General features: G+C 38.6%; 1 long non-coding RNA gene across 2 annotated transcripts; it reads left to right on the forward strand.

The window, feature by feature from the left end:
• Positions 1-523: 523 nt before the first annotated feature.
• Positions 524-5,589, forward strand: LOC113574551. Of its 2 annotated transcripts, none has more exons than XR_004775650.1 (5): positions 524-805; positions 1,353-1,429; positions 1,655-1,939; positions 3,874-3,926; positions 4,156-5,589. It is a non-coding gene; the product is annotated as an uncharacterized LOC113574551 (long non-coding RNA). The 2 variants fall into 2 exon arrangements; XR_004775649.1 differs by having other exon boundaries at positions 527-805; positions 1,655-1,856.
• Positions 5,590-18,149: the final 12,560 nt, after the last annotated feature.

Here is an 18,149-nt window from a genome sequence, read left to right on the forward strand (position 1 = left end):
TAAAGACCATGCACATGTGGTACTATCAGAAAGTGCTTTGATCTTATTTTGCTAAATCACCATAAGAAAAAAAATGTGCGACAAGTACTTTGGGTGTGAATATCCATAGAATAAGAACGGACACTTTTATTAATTTATGTAAGCAGTGCAATTTATTGCCTCCTTTTTCAAACAAGTGCTGTTGACATCTACATTTAACTTCAGATGAATTTTAGTATACATTACTTGAAAATCAGTTCCCCTTCAATTTGTCAATGGTCGCAACATATGTCTTACTTGTACATTTTATGCTTAATCAGATCCCCCAAAAAGTATATGTAGATAAGCAGTAACTTTAATAGACTTTCGTGATGCTCTGTGGTGGCTTTACCTTGTCCTAAACAATGGTTGGTGAATTATATGTATTTACTGATAATGGTCAGACGTCTTCCAATGACAGGTCAAATTAAATATTTGACTCGCAACCAATAGTTAGACGTTTGAACATCATTTAGGGCAAACCGACGTTTACATGTACAAAACTGTATCTGGCTACGTAACGTTAGCGTAGCTACTTGGAAGATTTCCACTCTTTTGAGGAAAAATCATGGACAACAAGAAAATGGAAACAGACGGCAGAAAAGAAACCATATCTGGTTATATACACACACGATTAAAAAAAAAGCACGAAACAACAAGTACTTGAATGCAATAATTCAGGTGGGCTGAGAGAAGTACCACCACGCGGTTTGTTTCTCATTAGAGAAACACGAGTGCATGGCCGCGGCTCCGACAAATTCTACAAACGTTAAAGAACGCAACGAAAGTAAGTATCGATTACAAATCACTGGTTGGCGTGTAACTGTATGCAACGATGGAAGCGAAATGTTTTTCCGAATTGGTTTTGTGATCCCCTTAAAGTTAGCTAATTAATGTTCGCTAGCTTGTTGATGCCGATTTAATTAATGCTGATATCCTGAGCCACAATTTCGCGAGCTAGCTACATCGTCTGTGTAATCTTACTTGGCTAGACAGCAAGCTAACCTCTCCGCCAGAAATCATAGCTTGCTAGCTACGAAGCCGCCATCTTAAGATGTCAAAACCTATAATTAGTGGGATATCTGTAAATTTGCTGGATGTTTAATGTAAATATTTAATACGCGTTATCCCATGTAAAAGCCTAATGGAGGGGTTGTTGTTGTTGTTGTTGCTGCTGCTGCTGCTGCTGTTGTTTGTGACTAGTATGCACGTTAAAATGCGTCTCTTACTCATTGGTATATTTGAAGAACTACTAGATAAGCAAGTGCTGTTATGATGATAGAATCGCATGTTTACCCTTTAGAGGTAATTTCATCTGTTTGTTCAAATTTTAGGCTTTAAAGATCATCAGGGCTATGACTACAGTACACAAAGCACACTATAATTGAAGTCACAGAACCTCAGTTCCCCAGTAAGTCTCCAAAAGAAGACCTTAAATTAACTATTGCAGATATCAAGACGCTGGGTGCAGGACAACGTCTTGTAATAACTGGCATGGTAGTCGTTGATTAACCTAATCAATTGGTCTGTATTGACTACATGAATGTACCATCTCATGAAATACATGATGTGTGCATGACCAAAAGCAAATATGGGTGGGCACTTGATTGCAGATGCTATGTGTGGTTTCTTGTAGGTCAGCACTCTGGAAGCTGCAGTTTGCAGCATTGATGCCTTGACGACCACTGTGACCATAAGACACATAGACTGAAGTGCAGAACTGCTGCATCAGAGATGCGATGCGGATTATACAGCTGTTGTTGTGGGATGTGCAGATTTCCTTTGTCAAAGAAGATGAATCATACAGCTTTACGAACCTTGCCACAAGAGACTTTAGGGTAGACATAACTTTAACCACTTCGCTACTGCCCAGTAAACATTACGTCATGGTAATTTTATTGAAAAATCATAACCATGCAAGGTATGTCCAGTAGGCAAGTCTGATGTACAAATGGCCTGATGGATCATGAATTCTGCCTTGCATCGCTTATACTACTATAGAACTTGTTTCCATTCAGAAGTGTCATCTAGGTCTGTTGTTGTCCAAGTCAGCACATTCATCACTTTAGCTGTAATAATAGCAGTTACGCTATTTGCAACACAGTTTGTGACTATAAATGGCAAACTGCATGTCCTTGATGAAAATGTCCCCTCACTGTAGATGAATGGGGAAATTCAGAACAGAAGTTTAATAAGGCACAGTTTTCATTGCACCAATCAGTGGTTATGCCAGTTGCTATGACATGGTTGTCAAACTGGCCCTGCTTAGTAGCTTTTTTTTTTTTTTTTATGAGGACACAACCTTGTCAATCAAAGCCTTTTTGACAGGGGGATAAGTCAAAACCTCATCAGTCGGAGAAAGAGTGGAAGGAGTAGCGGCCTGGTCTATAGTGGAGTGACTCTCTGGAACACTCAAGCATGTCTTTGGCTGGGGCATCTACAAAAACAGTGCAAACCACATATTTACTTTTCATTGCTAATATGCAGATCAATGCTTAACAATAAACACTAAGCACTCCATTTAGCTGTATATAAAATCTCACCAAGACTAGAAAAGTTCTACAAGCACAAATTCAACATTTTTCCTCAACCTTTAAGTGTTTAAGATTTTGTTGAAAGTTGTAATCATAACAGTTCGATAATCAACAATGATCACATGAAGCATTTGCATATGAACACATGCTGCAGTGTGCATGTACACACGCCAACAAAACTGCTACACAATACAATATTTGCAGTGGTAGTGTAAGTACAAGACATTTACCAGTTCAGTACTATACATTCAGTGTAATTTTTAAAGACCCATGCAATTTCTTCAGCATAATCTTTTGTCCACTTAGTACACAATAAATCAAGTTCAGATGTGACAGAAAGAAGCATGTCATACAGTACATATTTGACAAAAGCACATCATACCAATTCAGCAGTCATTCCTGTGACAGTGAAAGGATTCAAGTTAACCAGGGGTACACAGCAAGACATACAGCAAGCAATAAGCTTTATTTGTATAGCACTTTCTTAAACACAGTTTACAAGAAAATAGACTAGACATAAAAGATATTAGGATGTAATAAGCTTTATCCTATCACCTCAGGAAAGTATCTGCAAAAATGAAAAAAAGTTAAATATGATTAAGAATAAAGTTAATTTACAACACAATACATTGAAAAATTGAGACATTAAAAGAATGAAAATAAAAGTACTTAACACACATTTCTACCCTTCAAGGAATTAAAAATTAAAATGCAGCTGCATTGAGTAAGAGCAAAGTGTATAAGAAAACAAAAAATACTGAAATGGGCATGGTAAAACAATATTTTAAAAATATAATTAAAAGGGAAAAGTACAGTCAAGGCAGAACATCTTAAACATTAAGAAAAACAAAAAGACAAAAAATGATAACTTGCACATATTTAAAAAAAAGGACATTTAGAATAATTATTAATCTTTAATTAATAATAATTAACAGCATGTTTTTATAAGGGTAGCAAGGACATGAATTCTTCATCTTCAGAGTGATTCCACTGCTCACAGCTGCACAGGGGACAGTAAACCTGTGACATGATAGTATCGTCACCCGGGGGATTCGGATGTTTACACCTGCCATAGATGTCTGATGTGAAAGAAACACTGTCTCACTCTTTATTTCCATTGCTGACAATGTATTATAAATTAAGACTTGTTTCACAGTAATTGCATTTAATGTACCATCAACCAATACTTCTAAATTATTTTAAGATCTCTTATGTTGTCTATTTATTGGCTACCTTTTGGCTTGTGTCATGGGTGCATTTCTGTCCCTTCCCTCATCTGACTGCCTCGTCTTCCTTACTTTCTTTCTACCTGTAAAAATAGTCTTTAGAACCTGAACTCCTACAGATGACGCAAGAACATCTCTAACTGAAAAGGTAAGGAAGAAACTAAAAGGTCCATAACGGTGATTTGAACTGATAACTGAATATTTAACTGCTAAGTCACCTGTCTTCAGTGCCAGAGCTTTTCTCTTTTCACATGCGGGTTGATAATTTAGATCATCATTAATTTCACATTTTATTCTATTAACCTTTTCAAATCTTAAAAAACAGTAACACTAGTGAATTTGCAATAAGTTTATCACCTCTTGTTTCTGCTGCCAAGAGTGAGGAGGAGGAGGCACTGGGAGATCTGGAGAGGTTACAGGCTCTGCTTCTGCTGCTGGGGGTTGTCCCGGAGGCTGTGGCAGGGTCAGAGGTGGTCCCTTGTCTTGCTCCAGCAGTGGGGCACTTGGTGGCCTGGGTCTTCTTCCATTGTGCCTTCTGCTCGTTTGGCTCTTCAGCCTCCTTGGCCAAGTCCTTCTGCTGCAGGAGTCTCTCATACTACTCTCCAGTGATGACTTGGGCCTCAATAGAGACTCGTCTGATGGTTTTTCTCTGGTAATCGTCCTGGGTCAGGACCTCCGTAAGGTCAGGCTGAATCAGTCCTGCTGCCACCAGGGGATGATTGCGAGGGGTGGAAGGTCCTGGAAGATGGGAGGATGTGGAGGCCCTCATTGGAGAGAATGATGATGCCACTGTTTCTTGCAAGCTGGTGCTAGTGGTGCTGCTCCTGTGGCCAGGAGATGGCATGAGGTGTCTTAAATCCACAGCTTGTGGATTCAGAGGAATGATGCCACACTTTCTGAACCCCTCCACAACAAATGCCCCGGTCTTTCAGCCACTGGTATAGGTGACGGAAAACTTTAGCAAACTGATTTAACAATATATACGCGTTTACGAATGTTTGAAATGGCAGAGGTTGCCAGCCACCTTGGCAAACTATGCCTTCAAAGAGCCAAAGAATCCCACGTCCAGCGGCTGCAAGACATGGGAACAGTGGGCTGGAAGGCACAGAAGCGCAACACCATCCCTCTTTGCCATCACAATGACCTCTTTGGTGAGGTGTGATTTATGGCTGTTGAAGATTAGGAGCAGAGGGCACGTCTTCAGAGCATGACGGAATACATTTTGAAACCACCGCTGGAACAAATCCCCATCAATGTACCCTGCCAGAGATTTCCCATAAAGAGCACTGGGGGTCCTCCTTGAGGGTATGGGCCTCTGGGGAAAATATTTTGCACATATAATAAATGGTGGAATGTCTTCCCCAACTGCATTGAAGCAGGCCATTACTGACACATGGCGCCGGGGCCTGCTGGTATGCATGTTTAGACGTCCAGGGTGTCAGTACTTTGTACCTGCTGTCATCCATCTGGAAGCCAGTCTCATCACAGTTGTAAATCTGTGATAGCTGGTCCTTCAAGTCATGCTCTTCCTCCATGGATGACAGCAGGCCAAAGTACCTCTCTACCATCTCCTTCCTGACACATGATGCCCTCCCACGACCAATTGTGTCAGGGGGGCCTCATACTTAATTCTGCAGTGTGCCATCTCCTGAAAAAGTGCCACCACTTCTTCCCCAGTGATGTCACATCTTCATTGGGGTTCCTCTGTCTCCTCACTGCACTGGCATATGCCAGCAGCCTTAGTCAAAGTCAAATTTATTTATATAGCGTTTTTTTACAACCGATGTTGTCACAAAGCAGCTTTACAAATGTCCAAGTCTAAACCCCCAGTGAGCAAGCCAAGGGTGACAGTGGCTAGCAAAAACTACCTAGAGCATGAGGAAGAAACCTTGAGAGGAACCAGGACTCAAATGAAGGAGGGGGGGCATCCTCCTCTGGGTGACAAAGGAGGTCACCACAGTATTAACAATATAGATAATAAGGAGCAAAATAAATATTAAAAGAGAAAATAATTAAATAATAAAATGGGGGGGACATGACCAATCAATGTCTAGACATGTTTTCTAAAAGTCCTCAATGCTGTCTAGTCCTTCTAATATAACAAACATGCTTGCTTGCTCTCTCTCTCTCTCTCTCTCTCTCTCTCTCTCTCTCTCTCTCTCTCATATTCATATATATATATATATATATATATATATATATATATATATATATATATATATATATATATATTACACAATAATGTTGTTTACACTGGAGCTAAATGAACTATTAAACCATCTTGCGAAGAAGTTGCCTCTTTACTTCTAGAAAGTAGTCTGCCTGAGGCTCCTACTGACTGACTACTTGCATAAACATCTTCATTTGTTCAGTTTTGAGGCACAGTGTGAGAAAATAACTTTATTTGCTGGACTTTGTGTTAAATCACCCACTAACGGTTATAGCTTAATTTTATTTTCTATTGTAACCTTTTTATTTTAAGCATCAGTATTTTGATAGCTTTATCATTCATTTCTATGTTGTTCTGATTGCTGTGCAAGCTACTTTAAAAACTTAGTAATAATCAAGCCCAACTGTGGGCCTGTGGTCACAACCCCAACACTGATGAGTGTAAGGTTAATGCATGCAGTGAAATGTAGATTATTCTGTAGTCTTTAATTGTATACTTAAGGTTTTTATGATAAAGTGCTAGTGAGTTTATACAGAGTACTGACATATTAGGCTCAGTAAGAGATAACTAATGCTCTGTAACTGATGGATGAGAGAATTATGAGCGATACCCATTTTTAGCAGAACCTGAAATATAAGCTCAAATAAATAATTCTACCTGAAAGTATCTGACTTATACTTCCTTTGATATACATGATGTGACATTCCACATAGTTATTAGGCATCTTGATTCAGCCTGACAGCAGTGTCTGCAAAGAGATAATTGAAACCTCATCTAGTGCTAACGAGTACAGGCTGGATGCCCAGAGGAAACTGGGTTTCTAAGTGGAAAATGGTTAGAAATTAGTAAAACATGCATTATTGAGGTCAGACCTAAACAGCTGTACTATTGCTGCTAAAGAAATTGGAGTTTATAAAAATGGTTCTACATTCTAATTTCTTTAGGCTTTTGTTGTAAAGTCTAATAATTGAGAATATTATTTGGCTTTTTGTTTTATTTTTTTAAAATGTGACACATTTAACCATCTCTACTGCTGCAAATTTTTAAAATATCAAATTATAAAGCAGAGAAAAAATATTTATTTAATGGGATAATTTATGTGCTTTTTTAAAAACAAAATAATGGGGGGGAGTCAAAGTAATGGAGTACGTTTCCAGTTCTCTTAACGTTAAATGTATTTTAATGTGGCTGTCTATGGGCGTAACAAAAGGGGAAATCCAAAGCATAGAGAGGTCTGAATCTGTCAAAAGCCAGAAGAGTAATCCAAAAAAACAAGATGTATTCAAAAATGGATCAGGCAAAGCACAGGTACGGTACACAGGAAACTAGTCAAAGAAACGCTCGGTATGCTTGGAAAATCCTAGAGGCAATACTTCGCAGTGATAGTGTGTTAGAAACAGTCTTATTTACTCTGAACACACAGGTGAGTTCAATATTCTGGTGGTGATGATCTGAATGAACCTCTGATTGGCTGAGTTGTTGGCTGGGTGATGAACAGGCTGCTGGGTAGCGTAGTCTGGGTGAGAGTCAGGCGGTATGACAAGTTTTTAACTGGAACATCCATATTTCTAGCCTCCCCCTACACTTTATTAAAAACTGCAACCGTATGTTTGTTTACTTATGTCTCTTTTTAGTTAAATACTGTGTATTTTAATTTTCATTTTAAATGTGTGTGTGATTTGGTTACCTTTCCCAGATTACCCTTGTTTACGTTAGTGCCGTGCTTATTTTCATCAAAAAAAATAAAAAATAAATTAAAAACGTACATCATAAAAGCATTCAGTTGAGCATAAATGGTTTTTTGGTGATTCTTTTTCTCCACCAATGCTATAATACATTAGCTGGTAGTGGTGCTCTCAGTTTTAAAATTAAAAAAGTTGGTCAAGCTGGTCTAAATCTGATTTAGATGGTTAAGCATCTTGGTCAAGAAGGTCAGAGCTGGTAAACCTGCTTTATTCAGCTGTCCAGAGCTGGACGACTAGTTTGGCCAAGTTTGTTAGGCATTATTCAACCTGGCAGACTAAAAGTTAAGTAGAGGATGCCCTCAAGGAAAGTAAAAGGATTGGGGTTCCAAAGGTTTTGTCATCCACAGAAGATGAAGAGTATGTACGCTCCAAATATTAGACTAGTGGCAGTAAATACAGCCGCTGTTTGTCTATACATTAGTCTTTCTCTCAAACAAAGACTAACTCCTGATTCACCCGTTTCACCATGGTACCTGTTTTGTGTGAGGTACGTAGCAGCTGACTGGTGCTGCTTGTTTGCATCCTGTGAATCAAAATATTTCTCAATTTTTTGAAGGACTTTGGCAAAACCCAGAACAGAAACTGTTTTAGATTAGAAAACCGGGAAAACCTGCAAATTTGAGTTTTTCTTCCTGCAGGTGTCGAGTAGGCTAACGTAAAAATGGAGACAACAAACTTTCGTCTTTATAGTAATGAAAAAATGTTTTTCTCTTGAAAAAATACCTGAGCATGGAGCATGCATTGATAAATGTATGTTGCTTGTAGTTTATAGTTACTTATAAGTAGCTAGCCATGTTTTTTCTGTCAGAATATCTTTGATATTGGATTAATACATTTCCATATTAATAACGTGAAACGGGATAGGGCACCAATTTCACACGTGGATTTGTGAGCCTTAAAGAAAAGGATATTTATAGCTACTTTATAGCTACATACATACGATCCCATTTGTCCTACACATGAGATCTTGTCTGTTCATTATGTCGGTCTATGCTCATCCGGTTATCTAATTTACTAAAGCAAAGGGGTGGCAGTCATTGATCATCTTTAGGGATTTCACTAACCCTCCCTAATTGACAGCCCAGATTATGACAAAACATACAAAATGTTTAAAAATTTGTAAAAATGTAACGGAGGAAAAGTAAAATTTTGACCTCGCAAATGTACTCCAGTAAAAGTATAAAGTATCCCCCTTTAAAACAACTATTTAAAAGACAATTTTTTCAAAATGTTACTTAAGGAAATATAACAGTGTAAATAACAGCGTTACAACCCACCTCTGCTGTTATATGTAAGAGAAATCAAAGTTTAGTATAAACTTAACTTAGGCCTACTTGAATACGTTTCATGCCTTCTAAAATGCACTCACAGCCTTTGCACAGAGCTGCATGGCTGGTGTGAGTGGGAGTATCAAACACACTTGGAGTGTTTCTCCACTGCCAGTTTGTGATGGTGTGATGTTACCTTTATACACAAGAAAACGTCATTAATTGCATCGTAATGGATATCCCCAATGTTGGTATCTCAACACCACAAAGTTATTAAAAAGATCATTTGTAGAGTTAACTTTACCATTCCCAAGATTGAATGTTTACTTATGTGGGTCAATATGAATTCTAAAAATGAGCTATTTTACTAGACTGTATATATGGTTGTAGTCCATTTTTAAATCTGAGGTGAATGTTTTTGAAATGAACCAAAAAAATGGCTCTATGTATTTACTAATTTGATTTACCTAAATTCAGATCATTTTTGTCGAATTTACTTATTGAATTTATTCACTGAATTTACTTATTTTGCATATGGCTAAAGATAGTTCTGGTTTTACCATAATGTTTGGATAAAATGTCCTGGTCTGCCGTCGTGTTCTCCTACCCCACCTCTAAATACCATTCACCAAATGTGAAGAGCCTCAAACATGGACATTAGGAATTTAAGCACCAGCTTCAGTCACCCATCTTGTATGGAAATGTTTGTAGCCTAATGTCACCAAGAACAGTTCAAAGCAATTGTACTGGATATCAGCAATTCTATATGATTATCTCGTAAATAAAAGAACTTTGATTTTAATAGAAGTTGGTTGGTTGGTAGAACAAGATGGTTCCACAGACATCAGATCACAGTCAGAGAGAAAGGTTTGTGGCAGTAACGTTAGTACATCAGCATAACAGTGAAATTAATGTTTAAAACTGCCAGTTTCTGTTAATATCATATCAGAAAACTGAAGATATGTATGATCAACATTACATTGCATTGAAATGACAATCAAGCAAACTTATGTTATCTTGCTAGCAGGACAGAACCTGACATGATCATGTTTTATGGGTCACATTTTTAAAGTCCCTTAAATGCAAGCACCATATACATTTTATCAACCAGATGTAATGTAATGTATACTTGAACAAAAGAACAAAGGGAAGCCAGTAAGCCATAATGCTTTATTTTTTAACAGCAAAACGGAACTAATTTTGAGCTGAACTACACAACATGAACATTAACACCACAAAAATTCACTAGAGGTACTGTTTCTCATAATAACCAGGCATATTTCCAAGTGCTTGACATTTTCAACATTTTCAGTCAGCCAGTTTCTTTTAGTAACTATCTTAGCTATCGTTAGTCTTTTAGATTTTATGCCACTGTTGCAAGATGGGATGCCCTCCACAAAGATAGTTCTGGTTGCAAACTAGAATATTTGACCACAGTACAGTAGATTGTCATCCACATATCTTTTGCATACTGGCATTTAATTTTGTTGTGGGTTTGTTTGTTTTGGTTTGGTTTTTTTTTTTTTGGGGGGGGGGGGGGGCTTCAAGGTTGGTTTTAATGGTATTGTTCTATGAGGACCTAGTTTTTTTCCATTCAAAGTTTAGTAATTTTTGTAAGGCAGATACACATCAAAAAAATAGGCATGCTTCTGAATGTGATGAATCATGTCTTCACTCAGCATGTAGTCTATACAGTATTGTGGTGTGTAATGCTAGGCCTCCCATACAATCAAATGTCATCCTTGAGTCTAGGGCTTCCATGGGAATGTTCTTCACATACATTTGTTGGGCCTACGCTAATACCCATATTATGTAGTGTACATGCTGCCACAATGATTTTGACCAAAACATCCAGACATGAGTTTTGGAGATCACAAAATCTTCTCCACTTGCATTTCATTTTCCCAGAGGCCTGTTCCACCACAACTCTCCCACTGCAGATGCTGATATTTCTGTACAGGTCATCTTAATTTAGTGCACCATTATTATGCTTGGGGTAATGATAAGAGTAGTCATTAGAGATATATGGAGTAGCATCCAAAAAGTAGTGTCTCCATCAATTACTGCCAGTTCTCAAAAAAAGTTGAGGCCCTTAATATTTGTGCATCCTGAACCTTGCCTGGCACACCCATAAAAATATCTAAGAAGAAACCTTGGTTATTTACAATACCATGTATGAGAATTGAATAGAAGCATTTCCTGTTGAGTAATCCCCTCCTCTAACTACTGGCCTCTGGATTTTTATATGGCACCAATGATGCCAGTAATGCTACGGAGATGAGGTGAACAGCTGAACTAATTCTCTTATCAAATGTAATAATCAGGTAAAGAAGATTGTGTGAGTCACTGCTTGGAATTCTGGGAGTTGTAGTTACATTTGTGATCACCAGAAGTGGAAGAGACGGGTTGTGTGACACTAGCTTTATTAAGTGATGGAGACATTGGTGAGCAGTGAGTATTACAGGTTAGAATTTTGTAATACATCATCCAAAGACTATATCAACTATATATTGACAAGTGACAAACAGATTATAGGGCTGAAAAACTAGTGATCTTCAATATAATGTTGAGCAAATGCTGTCAGAATCTGCAGCAGCTGTAGCTCAATAGGGGCTAAAGGGCTAAAGGGCTGTGGATGAGACCCTCAAAGTCAGTGATCACCCTCGTATACCAATGTCTAACAGTGCAGCATCTGCTGGCCAATTTCTGCATACACTAAAAGACCTTGCTGAAGATTACCCTGAAATGGAAGCTTGGCCAATGGCAATAGACAATGCAACAGATTATATAGCCATCATACAAGTCGTAAAAATTGGATCTTTTTCAAGCGGACCATCCGACCAGACTGACTCATGACACCACGGGGCACTAGTACATACTTGACGTGAGTATTTAATAGCCAACAAATATGTAGACCACTCACAGCTTGTGGTCCTGACACAATATCATCTCTAGGACAACCTGCAAAAATAAAAAAAATGCAAAAATACAAATTCAATACAATAATGGCTGTAACACCTGTTTGAAATTACTCTAAATCTTTAAATCTTTTTATATTTATATTTTTATATCATATAATAATATTTATATTTTCTTGTTATATTTTTCCATATTTGGCATAATTTCAAAGGTGTTTGCATTACTGACCAAAGCTGCAAAGCGCTTGCTTTAATAATTCTTTCATGTTATACTAACCAAAGTTTTACAAAGTTCTTAATCTTATGAGTTTTCTACTTTTCATGAGTCATCATCTGGTGCAATAACCTCTGGAAAGATTTAGGTTTGTAAGGCTGCATCAAATTTAGAAAACATTCATGTTTTTAATTAACACTGTAGTATGAGCATATATGACCTTTATTAAAATAATGAAAATTAAATTTTAGCTGTAATCTTTATTTATGTTACATGTTAATATGAACTTTGTGGAGAAAAGGATACATGTTGCAGACCTTTTCCTGAAGTGGCTGGTCCACTTTGTGAAGCACTCTCCAGTGGAGAGACCTCGGGTGGTGAAAATGGCTAGTATGAGACACATGTTTTTTGATTGTGGCATTTTGCAAATGGAAAATAACATTGAACTTGTTTGTCTCGCTGGGAATACCGACCACATACTCCAGCCCCTGGATGTTGGTGCGTTTGGACAACACAAACACCAGGTCACCAAACTGACCACCAACATGGGTGTCACTGTCACTGTTACTGGCAAGAAGCAGTTTTCATGGTTTCTGAAGTACTGCTACCCTAAGGCTGTAACACCTGAAAATATTCAGGCAGCGTTCAGAAAATCAGGAATTTCCATTTAAGTCTCCAGGTAATTTACCGGATTTGTTAAGCTGGTCTCAACAAGCCTAGTAGTTCCCGAGGGAGAGACCATCACTATGCCAGGAACCAAATCAGCAGAAGCTTCACTTTCCTTGCCCTACCCAGCCTGTGACCAGAACTCATCAAGCGCTGTAGTGGCAGCAGTAGTGATTCTAGAGAGCCTGTCTTACGTTCTCATGCCTCCTGGCTTTGAGCTTGCCTGTACAGGTCACCACCAATTGTGAATATTTCACTCTGATGCAACAGTGGCTGGAGGAGACGGAGAAAAGGAAAAAAAAAAAGCAGAGTAGGACTGCCAAGGCAAAGACGGCAGGTTCTAGTGTTTCTTTGGAGGGTGGACACTTCAGCAGAAGCACGGTACCACCTAGTGCAGAGGCAGAGATGGATGAGTGGGTGCGGTTTCTGTCTGCTGGGATTCCATACTGCATATGTGAACCTGGCCCAGGTTCCTGACGGGGCCTGTTTCTGCCATAAATGTTCACGCTAAATGTTAAATGAGATGTACCACATTATGTCGTGTTGATGTTAACGTTAACTTTTAAAGGATTGACCATTTTCAAAGTCCATTTTCATACTGCATTAATGATTTTTAATAAGTTACTAGAAGCAAAGAAAGAAATATTGGACAGCAGAAAATCCTTATGAGCCAAATTCTAAATGTTTATAGGTTTATAAATTCACTATCCAGTTAAAGTTCATAATGGGAAACACCACATATCAGAGTAAAATGCTAACACTATCATGCACCCACCCAAACATGGGTGTTTGATGCCCGCTCTGGCCAGACAGTATACCAAAAAGAATACTATGTCTTCTCAGCTGGCTAAAAGACCTTGGATTTTCTAACTTTAACAAAGGATTTAGACAATTTGTGATATTCAACATTATATATACAACACAAACAACCTTATAATAAAACCGGGTCTGTATTCTATGAATGTATTCATTGAAAACTTTAATTAAAAAAAAAATAACTTGAAAAATTAAAAGGTACTTTTGGTATAGAGACAGATCAGTATGCATGAATGGAGTTACTATGAATGCATGTAGTACTGGGACAAATGTGGAACAAATTCGTGAAATGTCTCAAAACGTTTTTCTCTGCTGGAGGCAACCTTATGCACCGTGAACACCAATCCCTATCACCATGTAAATACTTTGTCTGTCTAATCTTATTTTTTAGATAAAACATCTAATCAAATAGTTTGATTGCTTGAAAAGTTCAATGACAATGTAAACTGATCTTTTCACTCTTGATATCTTCCTCTTCTCAATGTTGAGAAACACACAATATCAAAATGTAAAATCAACTTCAGCTGGCACTAACAGGAGCAGGTATGGTACTTAACTAATAAAGCATTAAGACCTCTATAATCTGTGCATGGGCAGTGGTAGTGCAGTAATTAAGGTGCTTGACTAGTAATCAGAAGGTTGCCAGTTCAAGCCCCACTGTGGAAAAGTTGCCACTGTAGGGCCCCTGAGCAAATCCCTTAACCCTCAATTGCTCAAATACATTGTCAAAATTGCAAGTAGCTTTGGATAAAGGTGGCAGATAAATGCTGTTAATGTATGCATGGCCTCAGCCTGCTGTCTTTCTTATTAACAAAGAAGACACTAGCTGAGGCAGGAGAGATGGAGGGGCATATGTAACCCTGGGCCAGAGCCTCTGTGATGTACTACTCCATGACCTGCTACTCTTCCTGAGAGAACGGATATACCCTGCACCAAGAGGGAACAGCTCCCTCCTTTAGGCTGATGGCACAGTCCCAGTCACAAGGAGGAGGGAGATGAGAGGTCTAGAATGCTTCAGCCAGGTCTTTAAAACTGTCCAGGGATGGGGATGGTCTTGTTGGCATCCAGATTCTCCACAGAGGTAGAAAGGAAAGGCACAGTCTGATTAAGGAGGTATCGTCTACTGCAGCAGAAAGCTCTCTATGATACATTTGTTTGTCCAGGATAAGTGAGGGTTGTGCTCAACGTGTTTTCCGTCTATTTCAAGATGAACACAGGGAGTGACGTGAAAGAGAAACCGTGAGCGCACAGGTCCTCTGTCCAGTGTGCGTACACGAATTGAAAATGGCAGAGCGAACAGCTTGATCCTCATCTTCCTTGCAAAGCCCTGGTCCATGAGGTTGTCAGCAGCACCGGAGTCCACTAGCTCTGCAACAACAGAAGAGCGACCCTTGTGTGCAACCTTTAACTGACCTTCTGTACTAACTGACAAGTATCCTGCTTTAGAGGGCACCACAAAAATTCACTAGGTAGCATAATACATTCCTGATTTACATGCATTAAAAACAGCTTTTACAGAAGCAGAATGCTTAGTAAGGATACAGAGAGCATTGTGGAAATAACTACCACACACAGATGAGAAATATGAAATGCACGACAGTGTACTAGAAGAGGGTTGTCCAGAGTGGAAAGGACCAGGCATTGTCTTTGGTCAGGATGTTGCAGCAGTATTTGTTAGACTGCACAGTAGACTGCATTAGGGTACACCACCTCAGACTGAGAAAAGTGAATACAGAGAGCAAAGATCAACTTATCATAGAGGATGATGCAGAAAAGTAAATAGATATTGTGCAGAGAACAGGAGATTACAGGAACTGATTATAACCAAATGGAAGGCACTGAAACTATTTAAAGTGCAGCAAAATGCCCACAGGAACAACCACTGGGGTACAGAATGAAGCAGCTCAGCACACAAATGACAGCACAGAGACATAGTGGTGCAGAGAGCAGGGATTCTGATCTACAGAGAGCAGGGATCTGATCTACAGAGAGCAGGGATCTGATCTAAATCAGGACAAGTTCTGAAATACAGAGACAGCAAAAGTCCTAGGGAGTGCAAGACAAAGCAATAGGTAAATACAAAACTAGTACAACCTGTTGTTTGTTGAGCCCATCAGTGCTGCAGGCAATAGAGTTGACATATCTAATTCTGAGAGCATTCAAATAGAACCCACTGATACTGATGTTAATACCACAGATGTCAGTGAGGCGTTATGGGTAAAAAAAGACTGATAATTTCAACTCCACAAACATGAAGAAACAAAGAATTAGAGAGAGGATGTTGTGTTTGTCAATGTTGGGCACAAAGGACAAAACTCTACAAGATGGGTGTGCACCATCAAGGATAAACTCAATGGATTAGTAACAAAAATACAGTAGCTAGAGGCTTTGATGAGATAAAAAATGTCAGAGCTGCAAAAAGATTCACCCACGTGCTTCAGAATCACTTAGGTTACTTTTGGCAAGTATTTGTCAAAGACAGTGTACACTTCATTCCATGGATATAAAATCAGCATTTCTATGGGAAATAGAGCTGTCATGTGACATTTACTTCAAGCCTCCTTCAGAGGCTGACTGTGAAGGAACATTGTGGAAGCTCAAAAAATGTGTGTACAATCTGCGATATGTGTAATTGTACTGGTACAATAAAGGGAATAGTGCTAAGCACAGAAGAGAAAAACATTCAAATTTGATCCATGTGTTTTCCATTGGCTATATCAGGACTGCCAATATGTGCCTCTCCTGCCTCTCCTCATTGCGATGAGGAGAGAACCCTGACAGGAATGTGGTGTAGTGGGGAAGTGCTGAAAGGCCTTGAAAAAGGCTGCAAGTGTCACACTTCCCCTCCACTAGTGTGGCATTCCTCTTGGCAACCCTGTCTTGCGCTTCCTTGTTTTGATTCTCTTTGTTCTGCCTCTTTGTTTCTGTTCTTAGTTTTGTATTGGTTTCACGTTAGTTAGCCCTACACGTGTTTCGTGTGTTACTTTGCTCATCACTGTACTACATTATGTGTCTGTGAAAAGCCTGATTTTACATTCCTTGTCTGTACTACATTTGCATAGATTGCCTTGTAGCCTGTTTGTTTCTTGCCTGTTTATTCTTTAGTTTTTGCCTTTCATGTCTTGTTTTTTACGTTCATCATGTACATTGGTTATGTGATGTTATCTGACTCCTGTGACTTTTCAAACCTGGACAGTTCCTCTGTTCAGGAACACAGATTTTCCCTGAATAAATCTCACTCTACTCAGCACTTGCATCCACCCCTCAAATACTCCACATTACAACAAGCTGCTGAAAATATCTGAAGAAATATTTTCAGAATACACCAAAATATTCCTTAAAACAAAACAGGAGCACTCAGGCTACCCCTTATGGGTTAAGAATTCAGTGAATAAAAAGAGTACATAGCCAAGTATAATGAGCATCAAGGCGTTGATCTGGAACAATGACGTATAACTCTGAACCCAGCTAAGAGATCAGTAGCCAAGCTAATGCTAAATTCTCTGCTGAGGGAATTGTGCCAAAGGCCTGATCATCTGAAAACATCTGATTACCAAGCCTGGTGAGTTTTTATGGGTCATATTTTCTCAGTATGATGATGTGAGCCACTTTTCATTCTTGACAGATGATGTAGCATTGGTACAGTGGTGATACACAGGTGCTTTGATCCCAGCTTTTATAATGTATTCATTGGGGCTTTCACCACAGCCTATGCCAGACTCAAACTTTATAACAGCTTGGATCAATTGCAAAGACAGATTATTTACATAAGCATGGATTCAGTTCTGTGACTCCATATCACCTACTCTCCCTGTCAACATCCTCATACTCCCCCTCTCTCTTTACTCTGAATGAACTAGAGTGGACATGAAAGAAATAGTAAACTATTGGTATTTCTTACCATAACATTCAGGAGTGGATTATTGCCAATTTTGTATTGTCAACGCATTATTCAATATGTTATGATTGGTAAATATGTCAGGAAACTCCCATGTCCTGTCCATCTCTCTTCTATACCTATATCATCTGACTTTACTAATTTTCTCACAACTAACCTTTTCTGAGGTTTCCCAAAAAACTGGTGAATGTCATTGCCACCCTTCCTTTTGCTCATGACCTATTGTGAATGAAAGCTGACAAAAGCTGACCAATAAAACCTGCATTCACTTTAATCAAACACTAATACCACTTATCATAAGCAATTATAGATGCACTGGGTACTATATGAATATACATTAAAGCTGATACTCTGTACGTTTTCACATGCATTACTAGAATGACTGACACTTTACTGAGACTTCACATGGGATTATAACAAATATTATGAAATATAAAAACATTAATGTTAGTTGAATATGTCTGGGACCACTGTTGGATGCTTCATGAATGTGTGGCTAATTCCAGTGTTTCCATTGCATACAATTACTGACACTTTTTAGTAAAATATTATTCATTTCTACAACTACAGTTTAAGTGCAAAATAATGTATTCACATGAATTTTACATTTTCCTACAAATCAGATATGTTAGCTTGTCAGCAGTGGTAGATGTTACAATAATCAACAACAGATGGG

Source organism: Electrophorus electricus, chromosome 26 (assembly GCF_013358815.1).
Source record: "Electrophorus electricus isolate fEleEle1 chromosome 26, fEleEle1.pri, whole genome shotgun sequence".
NCBI classification, from domain to species: Eukaryota; Metazoa; Chordata; class Actinopteri; order Gymnotiformes; family Gymnotidae; genus Electrophorus; species Electrophorus electricus.